The sequence below is a fragment of the Rhododendron vialii genome, chromosome 2a (genome assembly GCF_030253575.1).
Source record: "Rhododendron vialii isolate Sample 1 chromosome 2a, ASM3025357v1".
Taxonomy (NCBI): Eukaryota; Viridiplantae; Streptophyta; class Magnoliopsida; order Ericales; family Ericaceae; genus Rhododendron; species Rhododendron vialii.
Window position 1 is genome coordinate 8285839 of NC_080558.1, and position 14276 is coordinate 8300114.

At 37.3% G+C, this 14276-nt stretch overlaps 1 protein-coding gene across 1 annotated transcript in view; it reads left to right on the top strand.

Moving 5' to 3' along the window:
• Nucleotides 1–366: 366 nt before the first annotated feature.
• Nucleotides 367–14276, top strand: part of LOC131317066 (uncharacterized) — a 39766-nt gene continuing 25856 nt past the window's right edge. Inside the window, exon 1 of the mRNA XM_058346646.1 lies at nt 367–415. The gene's annotated coding sequence lies outside the window, so the exon portion shown is untranslated. The remainder of the gene's footprint in view (nt 416–14276) is intronic.

Genomic DNA, 14276 nt, shown 5'->3' on the forward strand with positions numbered 1-14276 from the left:
GTGAGTAGTCGTATAGGTAGGGTTGCAGGGTGATTAGCACGCTGTGACCAGTTCGGGCACTGCTCCTATTTTTAAACAGTAAAGAAAAGGCAATTTTAGGTTAGTAAAGAACATTCGTTAGACGAACCCAGGCATTGTCGAAGCCCATGTGAATGGGAGAATGAGGGACCAAAACTTATTCTCCGCTGCGCATGGGTAAACGGCGACCATAAAGGTTCGCATCTCTCGGGGTATCTTTTTCTCTCTAAAATCGAACGTTTTTAAGGACACTGAATGAAGCAGGTTAATCCGGACTGGTTGCGAATGCTATGAACTCTACGACCGTACCTTGCTTTTTAATTATTTAAAAAGAATAGTTATATTTTAGTTTTAGTTAATCTCAATCAAACGACAAGGGGTGGCTACCTAAGAGCCCGTTTAAATTATAACAACCCGAATTTTTAGTTAGCACACATTACTGTCTCTGTAGATTCGACTCCGAACTTACTGGATATTGTGCTACGTCGGTCTCCGCCCTACGCTTGAGGCAACCCATTAATTTAGGATTAGAAAATCCGTCAAGCACCAATAAATTATCGTTACCCACACTAGTTAAGTTGGTCAACTCTTGTCCCCCAACTATCCACCAAGAGAGGATAATTATGTGCTATCCGTAAATTTTTCCGCTCCGTGTTTAGTTGGGAGTACCACGTGGACATGCCACATGGTAGTCCGGAACTATTGAATAATTACTCAAGAATGGATGTATAAAATTTTTCTTGTGGCCCAAGAATTATTCCTTCTTTCACATTATATAATTTGCTGCCTGAGATGTATGAAGCCTGCTCTTGTTATACCATTTGACCCCTTCCACTATGGCCACTTCTGATGTATTCCTTTCTTTGAAGTTTTCTTGTGGCCCAAGTCTTCGTAGTATTATTGGGGCTATAAAACGACATGAGCCCTATATATCCCCTGTCCTTATGCTTGCGGCCAGGAAAAATGGATTTAAAAATGCTTTTTGTTGTTTGGAAAGTCCTTTTGTTCTGTGCCGTCCTCTTGAATTTTCAGGTGGCTGCTAGGGAACTGCTCCAGACTTCGGATTCCCTAGTCCCCGGTGAGTTTTCTTGTCTTATCTGTTTATTTACTTGATCCAAAATAATAGAAAATTAATGCTAGAATATATATATATATATATATATACACACACACACACACAGTCAGTGTCAAATGAAGGAGTCCTTATTTTAGTTAAAATGCGGACCTCCTCATTTCTTCCATTTTTTGATCGAATTTCGATGATCCGAGCCGCTCAATGTGTTCAGAACGTGATTTTAAGGGTACTCGCGAGAAATTGGCAAAAAAAATGACTGGGAAGGGCTTCATTCGAGCAATTTTTGTTTGAACCGTTCGATAAAAAAACAAACAAAAACTGCTTGGATGAAGCCATTCCCGGTCATTTTTTTTGCTGATTTCTCGCGGGTACCCTTAAAATTACGTTCTGAACACATTGAGCGGCTCGGATCATCGAAATTCAATCGGGAAAGGTAGGTCCGCATTTTATTAAAATGAGGTGGTCCTTACGGGAGACGGACTAGAACGTGATTTTAAGAGTACCCGCGAGAAATCAGCAAAAAAAATGACCGGGAAGGGCTTCATCCGAGCAGTTTTTGTTTGTTTTTTATCAAACGGTTCAAACAAAAACTGCTTGGATGAAGCCCTTCCCGATCATTTTTTTTGCCGATTTCTCGCGAGTAACCCTAAAATCATGTTCTGAACACATTGAGCGGCTCGGATCATCAAAATTCGATCGGAAAATGGAAGAAATGAGGAGGTCCGCATTTTAACTAAAATAAGAACTCCATCATTTGAGACTGACTGTGTATATATATATATATATATATATATATATATATATATCAAATATACGAAATATCAACTCTACATTTGACTTCACTTGATCCAAAATAATAGAAAATCAATGCTAGAATATATATATCAAATATACAAAATATCAACTCTATATTTGACTTCATAAATTTCTATTTTACGAGATTTTGTCTTGATGTTGTGAATCTTTTGTCCAAACGTGATCAGTTTCCTGCATATGTTTTTGTGGGCACGCGCCCCGGAAATTCTATTTGTAAAATCGGGCGCGGCCCCTTTTGTGTTTGGAAAAGCGCGGCGAAACGCCTCGATTCAGAGTCGCCACTCGGGTTTTAGCGGTGAGAGCACCCAAGGAACCGAACTCGAAAAACGTTGGCCACGTTTGTTTGATTTTGAAAAAGGCTTGTAGACTGGTCCGTCGTCACCTTTGATATCTGAGGTTCGGGAGCCAGGTTACGAGAGGGGAAGGATTTTATGGCACCCCTCTCGCCCAATCCGGAGATCGGTCTCTACTCGGGCATTTTGTAAAAGCGCTTGCATTTTTCTCTCATTTGATCATTTTTTAGCCAGTTAGGGCGGGGGAACAGTTAATGGGGGTTAAGACTGTAACAAGTTGTGATTTTAGGTGGCAAAATGTTTATGGATGACTTGATTGCAATGCTAAAATATAGATTGAGAACAAGCACTGAACAAACTGGTCAAATTGCAGTACGCTGCCCCGCAGGGGCGTGAGCAAGTTCTACTAGCATGCACTGGCCGAGCCACTGCATGTTGATTTGACTTGCGCACGCCACTGAGAGACTGGCGTACTCCACTCATCTAGTTTCACAGTCCTTGTTTGCAACCCTCTGGGCTCTGGAAAAGGACCAGCGCACACCCAGGACAAACCATGCAGTTAAATAAGCAGGACATATATATTTACAGACAGATGAGATGGCTTGAAGCCATGAAAATAGACAAAAAAACCCCCTAAACAGAGTGGGGATAGGAAGGAGGCCAAGACTAAACTAAGATGCAAGGGCCAGCCACTGGATCCTAGGTTTAACTGCCGTACGCCAGTCATGGACTGCCGTACGCACGTTTGACCCTAATCCAGTGCTTGGCTTCTGCATCATCTGGGCTCTGGAACATGACCAGGAGGATCCCAGTGGCCCTCTAAACAGATAAAGAATAAGCAATAACCTTTATCTAAACAGTTCTAGACATACAGAAAATAGTAAACTGGTTATTTAGCATGCAAGGGTGATTGACAGAAAGATAAAACAAAAGGAATGACGATCCATGATCCCCACGCCAGTTGTGCTCGTACTGCCATGACTGGCGTACGGCATGTAAAAACTGGCGTGCGCCAAGTATCATCGCATACGATTGTTGTATTTTACCAGTTCAAGGCCAGGACTAGTATTGTTTACTAGCCTGGGCCTTGCTGGTTCCCCTCAGGGGCCGAAAACAGAAAGGGATGCAAAGGTGGTATACCTTTTGGGTGTTGAAGTTTGAAGGTGGTTTAGAGCCTAAAGGTTGAAGATGGATGTTGTATGGTGACTGGATATCAGTGGAGGTATATGGAAGTGGGCTTCTCTCCTTTCTCTTTCAATGGAAGAAGAAGAAGAGAAAAAGTGCAAGAAGAGAGGAGAGGGGTGCTTTTGCTTCTTGATGATGCTAACCCCTTGCAAATGAATGCAAGGGGGGTATTTATAGGGGAGAGAGACTGAGATCAGCCTGGGACCAAGGCCTTGTTTGGTTGGTCAAGGCAAGGTTGGAGCCTCCCATGCATTAAATGCATGGGACTTGTCTTGATGGGGGGTGTAGGAGAGAGGGGGAGCGGGCCTGGCCGATATAATCATCAGGGGCTACTGTGGCCGACGTCAGGGTGGCACAAAAGTCCCGCCCAAGTGGCTGAATAAAGTTGATTTGACTGGGTTTGACTGGCGTGCGCCACTATTAACTGGCGTGCGCCAGTAAAAGCTGGGCCACTGGTCGATGACTGACACGTGGCAGATAACTGGCGTCCGCGTCCAATACACTGGCGTATGCCAGTTGGGTTTTGCTGGGGCTGTTTGGCTCTGGTTTGAAGGGTTTGAAAAGGGGTTTAGGATGCTCAAAGCTCAACCACACATTTGTCCTTAAACTGTTTTTGACTAAAATCATCATTAGGAAAATAAAAGATCGACAAATAACGTTATCTGGACAGTCCAGAATGGGGTGTCTACAGTTTTGAGTTTTTATACAAAGGTTGACTGTGAATTGAAGGCGGTCAAATCAAGAATTGCATACCGTACACCTCCGAATTAGGGATCTGTATTGTAGCAATTTCGAGAACAATTCTCAGTAATTTCAGCCAAATTGGTGATATTTTTGTCCGCTCTGGAATGCAACATTTTTTGATGCTTTTTATGTACTTGTCTGGTTTATCTCGACCAAAAAGAAATCGGAATAATAAACGAAACATGGACCATATTTTTTTTTTATCAGCAACTTTTTTTTTAAATAAATCTTTGAAAAGGATTACAAAGATTTATTTGATCAATGGCATACCGGCAAGACGCCACTCGAGAACCAAACCCAAAGGAAGGCAATGAGCTAGCCAACCAAAACCCCCACAAAAAATTAAAGGGAAAAAGACGGTCCAGGACGTGTTTTGATAATTAATACCCGCCAAGGATATTTTCAACATTAAAAAATGTTCTCAATATATATATCTTTGGCGGATATTAATTATTAAAATACGTCCCGAGCTATTATTTTCCCAAAAATAAATCCGAAACAACCGCTGAAAAAACCCAAACAGCCAGAACACTTAAGACCAAATGAAAAAACCCGAAATTCAAGGGAGCAAACTGAAACCAAGAATACAACCCGAAACCGCCAAACCTAGATATTAAAAAACCATAGAAAGAGAGGCACCATCCTCGAATTCAACTTCTTCCTCTGAAACAAACTCTTCGTTCAAGTCATCTAGAGCATGAATCCTTTCCTTAAATTCTTCCTTTTACATTTCAACAAATTTTTTTAAAATCTAATTTCTCCCTCCTCTAACTTCAATACCCAACGTGAGAGCAAGATCCAGCATCTTACGAGCTTCCTTAAAAAGAATGAAGCTTCTATTCCGGATGTCATCAGAAGATAAGGAAGATTTAAGTTGGGACCTTCCTATTTTTATTATTCAATTTGTCGGCCTTAACCCCAATCTCCATAAGAGATTTCTTCTTTTAATCTTCTTTCTCGACCTTCTAAATCACCTTTCCATTTTATGTATAGCATCAAGAGAAGATCGATCTCTCAAAAATCTGCTCCCATCTTTTCTCTGCTTATCAACCACATGAGCAAGAGAATTCGAGCAACTCTCCTTAACATTATCACCTGAATTGAGGTCCACAAGCAACTAAATTCCCTCAATTTGAACATGGTCTTTCACCTCCTGCGGGAAGATTAAGCTCAAACCATAATTCTCATCTTGAAATTCTAAATCTCGAGAAGGGGACTCAGAAATATTTGACACAATCTGAAGTTGAGCAGGGATGAGATTGGTACTACTCTGCAAATCTAAACCCAAAGAATCACCCACCCAAGAATCAGAACAGCCCATGGGTCCTACCAAATCAGGTTGGACCATATTTTGAAGATATAAAAAAAAAAAAAAAAACCGTCACTGAGAATATAAGAAAATGAAACACAAACAATGTCAAATTTGCCTATCAAAAAAAAAAAAAAAAACAATGTCAAATTTGATTAGTCTTTTTTTTCTTATTTCTTCAGTGACTTTTTAAATAGGGTAGTTTCTGAAAAAAGAATTTTATGGTTCAGTATATATATATATTTTTCATTTGCTAAAGAAATGCCATTGTTGTCTTGTTCAACAGAGATGTCACCGATGACGAAGTTTCGCAGACGTGATAATCCGTGTAGCCATAATCTATGAAATTAATTTCATCTCTTTCGTAATAAGAGGCTCCTCGTGATCAGGACTATAATGTTTGGATTCGATTCTCATATTTGTGGGCTGCTATTTTTGCTTTTCTATATCTTTCTGGCAATAATTGAAAAAAATTAAATTATCTAATGAAATTGTAGTGAATCTTGTATAAAGAACTCCAATTGTAACATTGTCGTTTAATTGTTTTTTCTAGCTTTATGTGGTTGTAACTTGTAGTGAATTTTGTATAAAAGTGAATATTTATGTTTTGACAATCTGTGTGTTATCAATACTTATGTTGGGCAAGTTCATACAAAGTTTTGCTCTGATTTTAATTGAGTGCTCTGATTTTAATTGAGCTTCCAAACTAGCAAACAGAGGTTAGTGGCTGCTGCACACCCATGGAAGGGTGTGCAGTTGAACACCCTATTATTTTTTTTACTAGTAGTAATTTTATTTTAGGTTTCTTTGAACACTTAATTTATATATTTTGAACACCCATTAGTCCAAGTGACTCGTAATTGAACACCTAATATATTATCCCAAACAAAGCTTACGCTCATAAAGAAAAAAATAATTGTTTGGAAGAGAAAAAAAATCTAATGATATCAATATCGTGCTCTGTATTTTCTCTCAAAGTCAATCGCCTCCATGCTCATTTCCTCCAATCTAAATCTACTAATTTAATATTTAGGACATTCACTATCGATGTTTGTTTGTTTAGTTAATGGAATTATGAACAAATTTTTTGACGAAAACTTTTGTTTATAGCGACACTCAAAGTTTTTCTAAGCGAAAACTTTTTGAGTTCACAATCTTCATTTCGATGAAAGACTACAACAACATGATGACACCATAATTTCTCTCGAAATGATATTTGTGCATCGATGCCTTCTATTTGCCTCAAAATATGAAAAGTTGTCAAAAACAATTGTAAAATTGCAAGTATATCTTATGATTTTTTATCGCACTATTTGTACTAAAGTATGAGATTTGGTGAAGGTGTTATTTGTTACTAAAGTTACTAGAGTCAAGGTAATTTTTGAACACCCTATTACAAAATCCTGGAGCTGCCACTGACAGAGGTTGAGTCTCCAAATTGTTCGATTCATTGAGCCGAATACAGAAAGATCAATAATACATATTCATGCCCCGCCCATAAGTACTGTAAATGTTGCTATGTACTCTTTCAGCTGGATTTCAGCTTCTGCGATGAAATTCCCGCTGTCAAAGAATCGGACATTCCAACTCTTGATCTCAAATATATCAACCGTAATATTTGTTGAGTAATTAGTGAGATATAGATCATGGTTGATTGTGGGGCCCAAGGATTATCAAGGGCAACAACAAGCTCCCTATCCTTCATATCTGTCTGAACAAGAAGAAAAAAAAGGGTTAATTACTTGTTGCCCTCTTTATGTATACACGTTTTTCACTTTTTCCCCTCGTACTATAGAACGCTACAACCTACCACTTTTATCTTCCAATTCCTAGCACATAAGGCCTGCCGTTAGTCTGGGATCCAAAAAATCGTCAAAGAGGCATATGCATGTCACATGATCTGTAAAAAAGAAAAAAAAATTAAGTGCTCTAATTTTCAATCCATTTGAATCGGTGCGAAAATCTTATTTCTCTGATCATTTTATCCTAAATGATCATAATTAATTTTTGGCTCTAGGGCACTCGTTAATTAGCCCTAAGAGATATTTGGTTCTACTACTTTCTTAGGACTAATTAACGAAAGCTCTAGAGTCAAAAATTAATTAAGACTCTTTAGAATAAAATGATTTTAGAAATAAGATTTTTGTACCAGTTCAAACGAGTTGAAAATTGGAGTACTTAATTTTCCATAGGTAGTTTATATATTAAAAAAATATGGTTAAAAAATTAAGTACTCCAATTTTTAATCCATTTGAACCGGTGCGAAGATTTTATTTCTATGATCATTTTATCTTAAAGGGTCATAATTAATTTTTGACTCTAAAACTCTCGTTAATTAGTCCTAAGAAAGTAGTAGAACTAAATATCTCTTAGGGCTAACTAACGAGAGCTCTAGAGCCAAAAATTAATTATGATCCTTTTAAACAAAATGATCAGAGAAATAAAATCTTTGCCCGGATTCAAATGGATTGAAATTAGAACACTTAATTTTTTCTTTTTTACAGATCATGTGACATGCACATGCCCCTTTGACGATTTTTTGATTCCTGATTAACGGCAGGCTTTATGTGTTAGGAATTGGAAGATAAAAGGGGTAGGTTGTAACGATCTATAGTAGGAGGGGGTAAAGTGAAAATTGTGTATAAATAAAGGGGGCAACAAGTAATTAACTCGAAAAAAAAATATTTTTCCTTCCCCTTTGTAGTAAGAATCAGTTTGAGGGAAATGTCGCTAGCCAATTTTGACGAATTTGCCCCTTGATTGTTGGGGTGTTGTTCCTCTGTGTTTGTGCTTCCCGTCGAGTTGTGCTTCCCGTCGAGAAGTAATTTTTCCTCTGGGTTTGCTCAGTGCTGGTAGGTTGTTGCAATTGTCATTTTTTTCTCTCTGTTTGGATTGTTCATATGCTTTAATTTTGGGGTTTCAACGTTCCCAGTGAAACAACAATACAGTCTTAGAGTATGGACTGGAAATTTAATTTTTCATTTTGGATTTTTCGTGTTTGGGGTTCTTAGTATCATTTTTTAAATGATTATTTTGCATGCATGACCAAGCAGAGACTTAACATTAAATTTTTGATGTGTACTAAACCAATACCAAGAACTCTTTTGGGGGAAATTGTTAGATATTGAAGTTTTCGTTGTTTTTGTTTTCAAAAAAAAAAATTAGTGTTTATTTTGAGAGGGACTTTGCGCAGTTTCAGTGTTTAGGGTTTTCCAGTTTGTTGTAGTTCTTTCGTTTCTGAAAGCATCTAGGTGTATTGTTGTCATTGTCTTAGATTTGTGCGTGTATGGCAGTTTCACTCATGTTTGGTACATTTTTTGACTGGGATTTTATGCTTTTTGAGTTTTTGTGTTCCATGCGGGTTTCAAAAAGAGTATCGTTTTTATTATCTTTACAGTTGTTAATTTGTCATTGATTTTGTACCATTGTTTCTTAGTTAATTAGTGTTATTGCTTGCGGTTGTTTGTGTGTGGCCTAAACTCTTGGTATTGATTTTGTTTGTTGTTTCATGGCTACTACCTGTTGAGGATTCACACATAATATAAGATAGGAAATCGAAAGGATAAATGGAGAAAATTTATTGAGAAACTTTAGAAAGTACCTGCCCACTTGGTAAGTCAACTTTGTAGACTCTGGCCGATCCTCCCTGTCCAATGCAGTATGCATCTTCGAAATTTTCTGTAGCGTGGATAATATCTCCATACACAATTCTTCCACAGAAATTCTGGATCAAAAAGATGTTTTCTCCCTTTACACCATCTTCTTTCTTGCTTCTCCGGTTACTTTTCGGTGAAGCGCGACAGCCCCAACAAGCAAAAGCAAGAGAAACAACGAGCAGGTAGAAACTGCGATAATGATTAACCGTGAGTTTCCTTTGTTTTCCTTACCAGTTACCACCACCTCCAAACCAGAGACGTAGCTACATGTGGGCATATAGGGGCCACGGCCCCCGCGTTGTTCCGGGGTTTTTTTTTAAAAAAATTTAAAATTTAATATTAGTTATTTTTTTATTTGTTAAGAATTATATTTTGTATTGGGTATTATTTAGACATTTAAATGCTTAAGAATGTGTTCATTTTGAGTCTCAAAACCCAATTTTCTCTCTCTGCCTCATGGTCTTTCGTAAATTTTTTCTTCAATTATTAATCTTATTTTTCTTTCTATCTCTCTCCATTGATTATCCATAAAATTTCCCTCAAAATCTAAACCAAACAAACTATTAGATTTCTTAATCTTGAAATTTCAAAACCTTATTGTTCATAATTCGGTCCCCGCGTCTATAAAATCCTGACTCCGTCCCTGCTCCAGACACTGAGTTGTTGCAGGGTGTCAAACCTTGGATTGAATCACCACATAGATTCTTGTTAGGAGAAAACGCTTCGGGCGGAGACGAATTAAAAACCTTGGAGTCAGGCAGAGGACCCTCCAGTTCATTGAACGACAAATCGATCGTTGACAGGCTGAGCATTTCCGATAAATGAATCCGGTATAGAACCGGAGAGAGAGTTGTGGGAGAGGTTTAAAGCTTCTAGGCTCATCGATCAGCTTCCCGAGCTGAGGCGAAATCTCTCCGGTGAGTGAGTGGTCACTAAGATCCAGCAGGCTTTGTAAAGTTCCAAGATTACCAATCTGATATGGAATGCTCTCATTCAGTTGGTTTTTGCTCAGGCATAGAAACAGCAAACTTGAGATTTCTCCGATTTGACCCAGAGTCGGTCCGCTTAGCATGTTCATGGAGAGATCAAGAGAAGCCAAATTGGACAGTCCCCCGATCTCGAACGGTATTTGTCCAGAAATTCTGTTGTCACTCAAGTTTAACAATGATAGTTTCGACAATTTTCCAACTATGTAAAGTGTGTACCTATTTATATGTATGGATAACATCGTTATATAATCTCCTTTTTTTATATACTTTTCCTAACAAAGGTGTCTAGGATTTTTTCTTGACGAATCTCCACATATATATCATCTCCATTATACATTTATCTACTCTACTTATAAAAACATGAAACCTCAAAAGTGTTTCCCACACTTTTCACTTTCAAAAATACCCCTCAAACAAACCCTAAATAACAGACCCAGCCCAATTGGAAACAATACCACAATCCGAACTGCTGTGTCTCTCCAAAACCACAATCCTCTATGAACCGTGTTCTCTTCAAGCATAAGACAACTGTTACATCCCTCACAACTCTCCTAGACCATTTGAAGAGCCTCTCGAATGTCCTTCTCCCTCCCAACTCTCCGATAGTCAAGAGTTCCCTTGAATTAACCTCTCTCGATTCTCCTCCATTCTAAATTCAAGACTGAATACCCTCCGATAGTCAAGAGTTCCATTGAATTAGCCTCTAGATTCTCGTCCGTTCTAAATTCAAGACTGAATTATGGGGAAGAAATTACCAAAGTCATCCATTTGAAATTAAAAGTTCGTGTCGGTAGGATACACTGGTAAGTTTTTTAAAAAATGTGTATTGCTCTCTCTCTCTCTCTCTCTCTCTCTCTCTCTCTCACGGTAAATCTACTTTAAAGCTTTTCTTGCTTTTATGTTAAATATCATGCTCAAAAGTTTGATGAATACTCATTGCACATAAGGTGTTTGATGAATTGCTCCTGTTGCCCTTCCATTTATTCCACCTGTCAATATTTGTGAGAAAAGTTCATGGGATCTACTTCATGTCTGAAGATTTCACCAGTCATGAAGCCATTAGTACTGAGGTCTGTTTGTTGAATACACTTAGAAGTGTCAATTACTTTTTGAAGGAGAGCATAAAGGATTATGACCTACCAAGCATGATGTCAAATATTAATTAAGTAGTAGAGACAAAGTCATATTTTAAGTTGAACGCAGGTATATCGGGCTTTGGTTCACTTTTGTTTGGATGGGTCATGACTATTCTAAGACATCAGTCCTTATGATAAACATCCCTATCTAAATATACTTTTCTTTTCTTTTCTCTTTTTTTTTGAAATTTCATAACTAGCTCGCTTATCCTTGAGGTTATCCCCAGGACTTAGGCACGTACCCCATACCACTTTCAAATAAACACATACCACATAAATGGGTATTATACTTATCTATTCACAATTCACGTGAAAAGATGTTGCAACCGTTCACGAAAACTTCTCTCAAGAGACAAAAATTCAGAAAAAAAACTAAATGAAAACCCATTTATTACAGATTTGTTTTGGACACATAAATTCTAGAAATATTATTATTGACTTGGTTGTGACATGAGAATGTTATCAAAACTGGTACGATAACCTTAAGATAGTTGATCTAGGATGGGGTAAGGGTGGATCAGTGTCGGGTTCTTCTCCTACATGTATCGAATAGAACATGCTGAACAAAAGTGATTTTTTCTATTAATTGGTCAAGATTGAGGAAAGAATACACCTAATTGAAATTTTCTAATTCAAAAAAAAAAAAGAGTAATTGAATAAAGTATACAAAGATTGATAAACGAAATTTTTGTAACTTTTTTAGAAACTTTCTATTTAGTTTCTAAAAATTAGAGAAATTGACGGATATTGGAATCCTTACTAGATTTAAAAAAGAAAAAGAAAAAAGAAGTTCATTGCATACTGTCACGAATTGATAACATGCGGTGAGAGACGAACCCTGATATGAAAGGTTCTAAATCCGTTGGTTGTCAAGGTGAGCTCATCAAATTGACCCGTACGGTGGTTGAGGTATTGAGACACTGGACCACTCAATTATTTGGACGATCGAGTTAATTCCAAAAACAACCCTTAGTGGAATCATTCTCGAAAAATAGAAAATGACAAAAAACAGGGCCGTACTTTGCATACTCATGAGTCAAATCGATCCACATCCGTTTTAGAACTGCCACTTGTTGCAGGTAATGACCCTTTACTTGGACTTGTCTTTTAATTTTGTTTCCACTTCTCTTATTTTAAATCGGAGAATTGTTCATCTTGTGAACCCAGTAGCCCTAGGGGTTGGTATAGTTGTAAATGAGACTTAAGAGTCTAGTTCCTCTTAGAGTTTTTAGTCGAAACCTTTTAGGTGTAATCAACTCGTATGAGACCAGTTAAAACGGAGCTTTATTCTAGTTTCAAACCGACCCTGCAAATAGGTTGTTTAATTGTTCGTTCAATGATTAGTCGATCGAGAAGCGCATAATTAGTTTGTCTAGACATTGAGATATACGAATAAAAAAATAATCTCGTAAACCCTTACACTTTAAAAACCTAATTAGATTGATTTGAAAATCATACGTCCGCGATCTAATAACATTGATCTTTACACACCTTAAGTTTCATTTCCTAACATCAGATTTTTGAAATACGATCGGAATGAGCTCCACGCGGCACGAATGAATTACCCTTCATTCCAAAATAAGGACCTGAGAGAATCCTTTCAAAATAATAATGTTACATCCCTCAAGAGTCATGTCCCTAGTTAAACTCTGGCGTAGACCCAAAAGTCCAAGTCTTGTTGGGGCCAAAGACATTAAATTAGTAGTAGAAAATGAATGCCAATCCTTTCCCTTTTTTGGCTATAAAAAGGGTGAACCATAACGCCCTTTCCTTATACCGAGAGAAAAATGGCTTCAAGTAAGCTTTTTGTTGTTTTGCAAGTCATTTTGATCTCTATCATTCTCCTGGCTTTTCAGGTGGCTGCTAGAGAACTCATCGAGGCTTCTAGCGCTCTAAATCCTCGTAAGTTTACGTATTTGAAGATTAGTTGAGGTGTGCGTAAATTGGTCTGAACATCTGATTATTAAAAAAAATTAATGAAAGTTTACGTAGTTGAGAAACTGTCCTGGTAGTAAAACTTAGAATTTTGCTCTCTCATAGTTTGTGTGAAGAAAAGAGAAATGACATATTATTGATTGTCATCAAATCATAACCTAGCACGCCTTTGTATAGGCTACAAGGTCAATAACAAGGAAATACGCATAATAAGGACACCTAGACTAACTAGGAAACATAAATAATAATCTGCCTAAACTAGAAATAGAATAATAAAACTTAGAAAATATGACAACATAATATTTCCTAATATTATGTTAACAGTTTGAAACCTCCTCAGTGGTATTGGTTGTATTTGAATCGTAAATTTATAAATGTTTTTCCATACAAATATGAAAAGAAATGGATTCCTATATTTCTTCATCTACTTTGGAATTCATCAGTGAAGGTTACCCTACTCTCTAGTTAGTACGTTCAGTGGGTATATTTCTTTAAGTTGGTTTCACTGCACTGAAGTAATCAATCAGAGAGGTGGGTAATGTTCTCGTATGTTCAATTGAATTGATATTTGTTTTGTAAAAAACTAAAATCCTGTTCTTCTCTGCCAAAAATTCATGGCATGAGACCAAGAGAAATGTCATGATTAATCATGGCCATTAATTACTAAATTACAATCCATAATATTGTGTGACTGACAAGCATTTGTGTTGTTCAAACAGATCATATGATGGAGAGTGAATCTGCTCCAGATAAACCTGGGCCGTACAACCCTCCCCGCCATGGATGATTTTGTCTCAAAATTATTAAAAGCTTAATTTGGGCCAAAGAAGTTGGCATGGTAGACAAGATTTCCAGATGTTCGTGTTCGAATCTCGCTACTGTACTATACTGTTTTCTTTTTTATTGTAAAAAAACGAGTAAAATAATGAAAATAAGTTGTTTGTAAATCTGTTGGGAGAATCTCGCTACTGTACTGTACTGTACTGTTTTCTCTCACTACTGCAAGCCGCTACTGTACTGTACTATGCTGTTTTCTCTTTTGTTGTAAAAAAAAATTAAAATAATGAAATAAGTTGTTTGTAAATTTGTTGGGAAAACATTGTTTCGTCCAAATGCATCA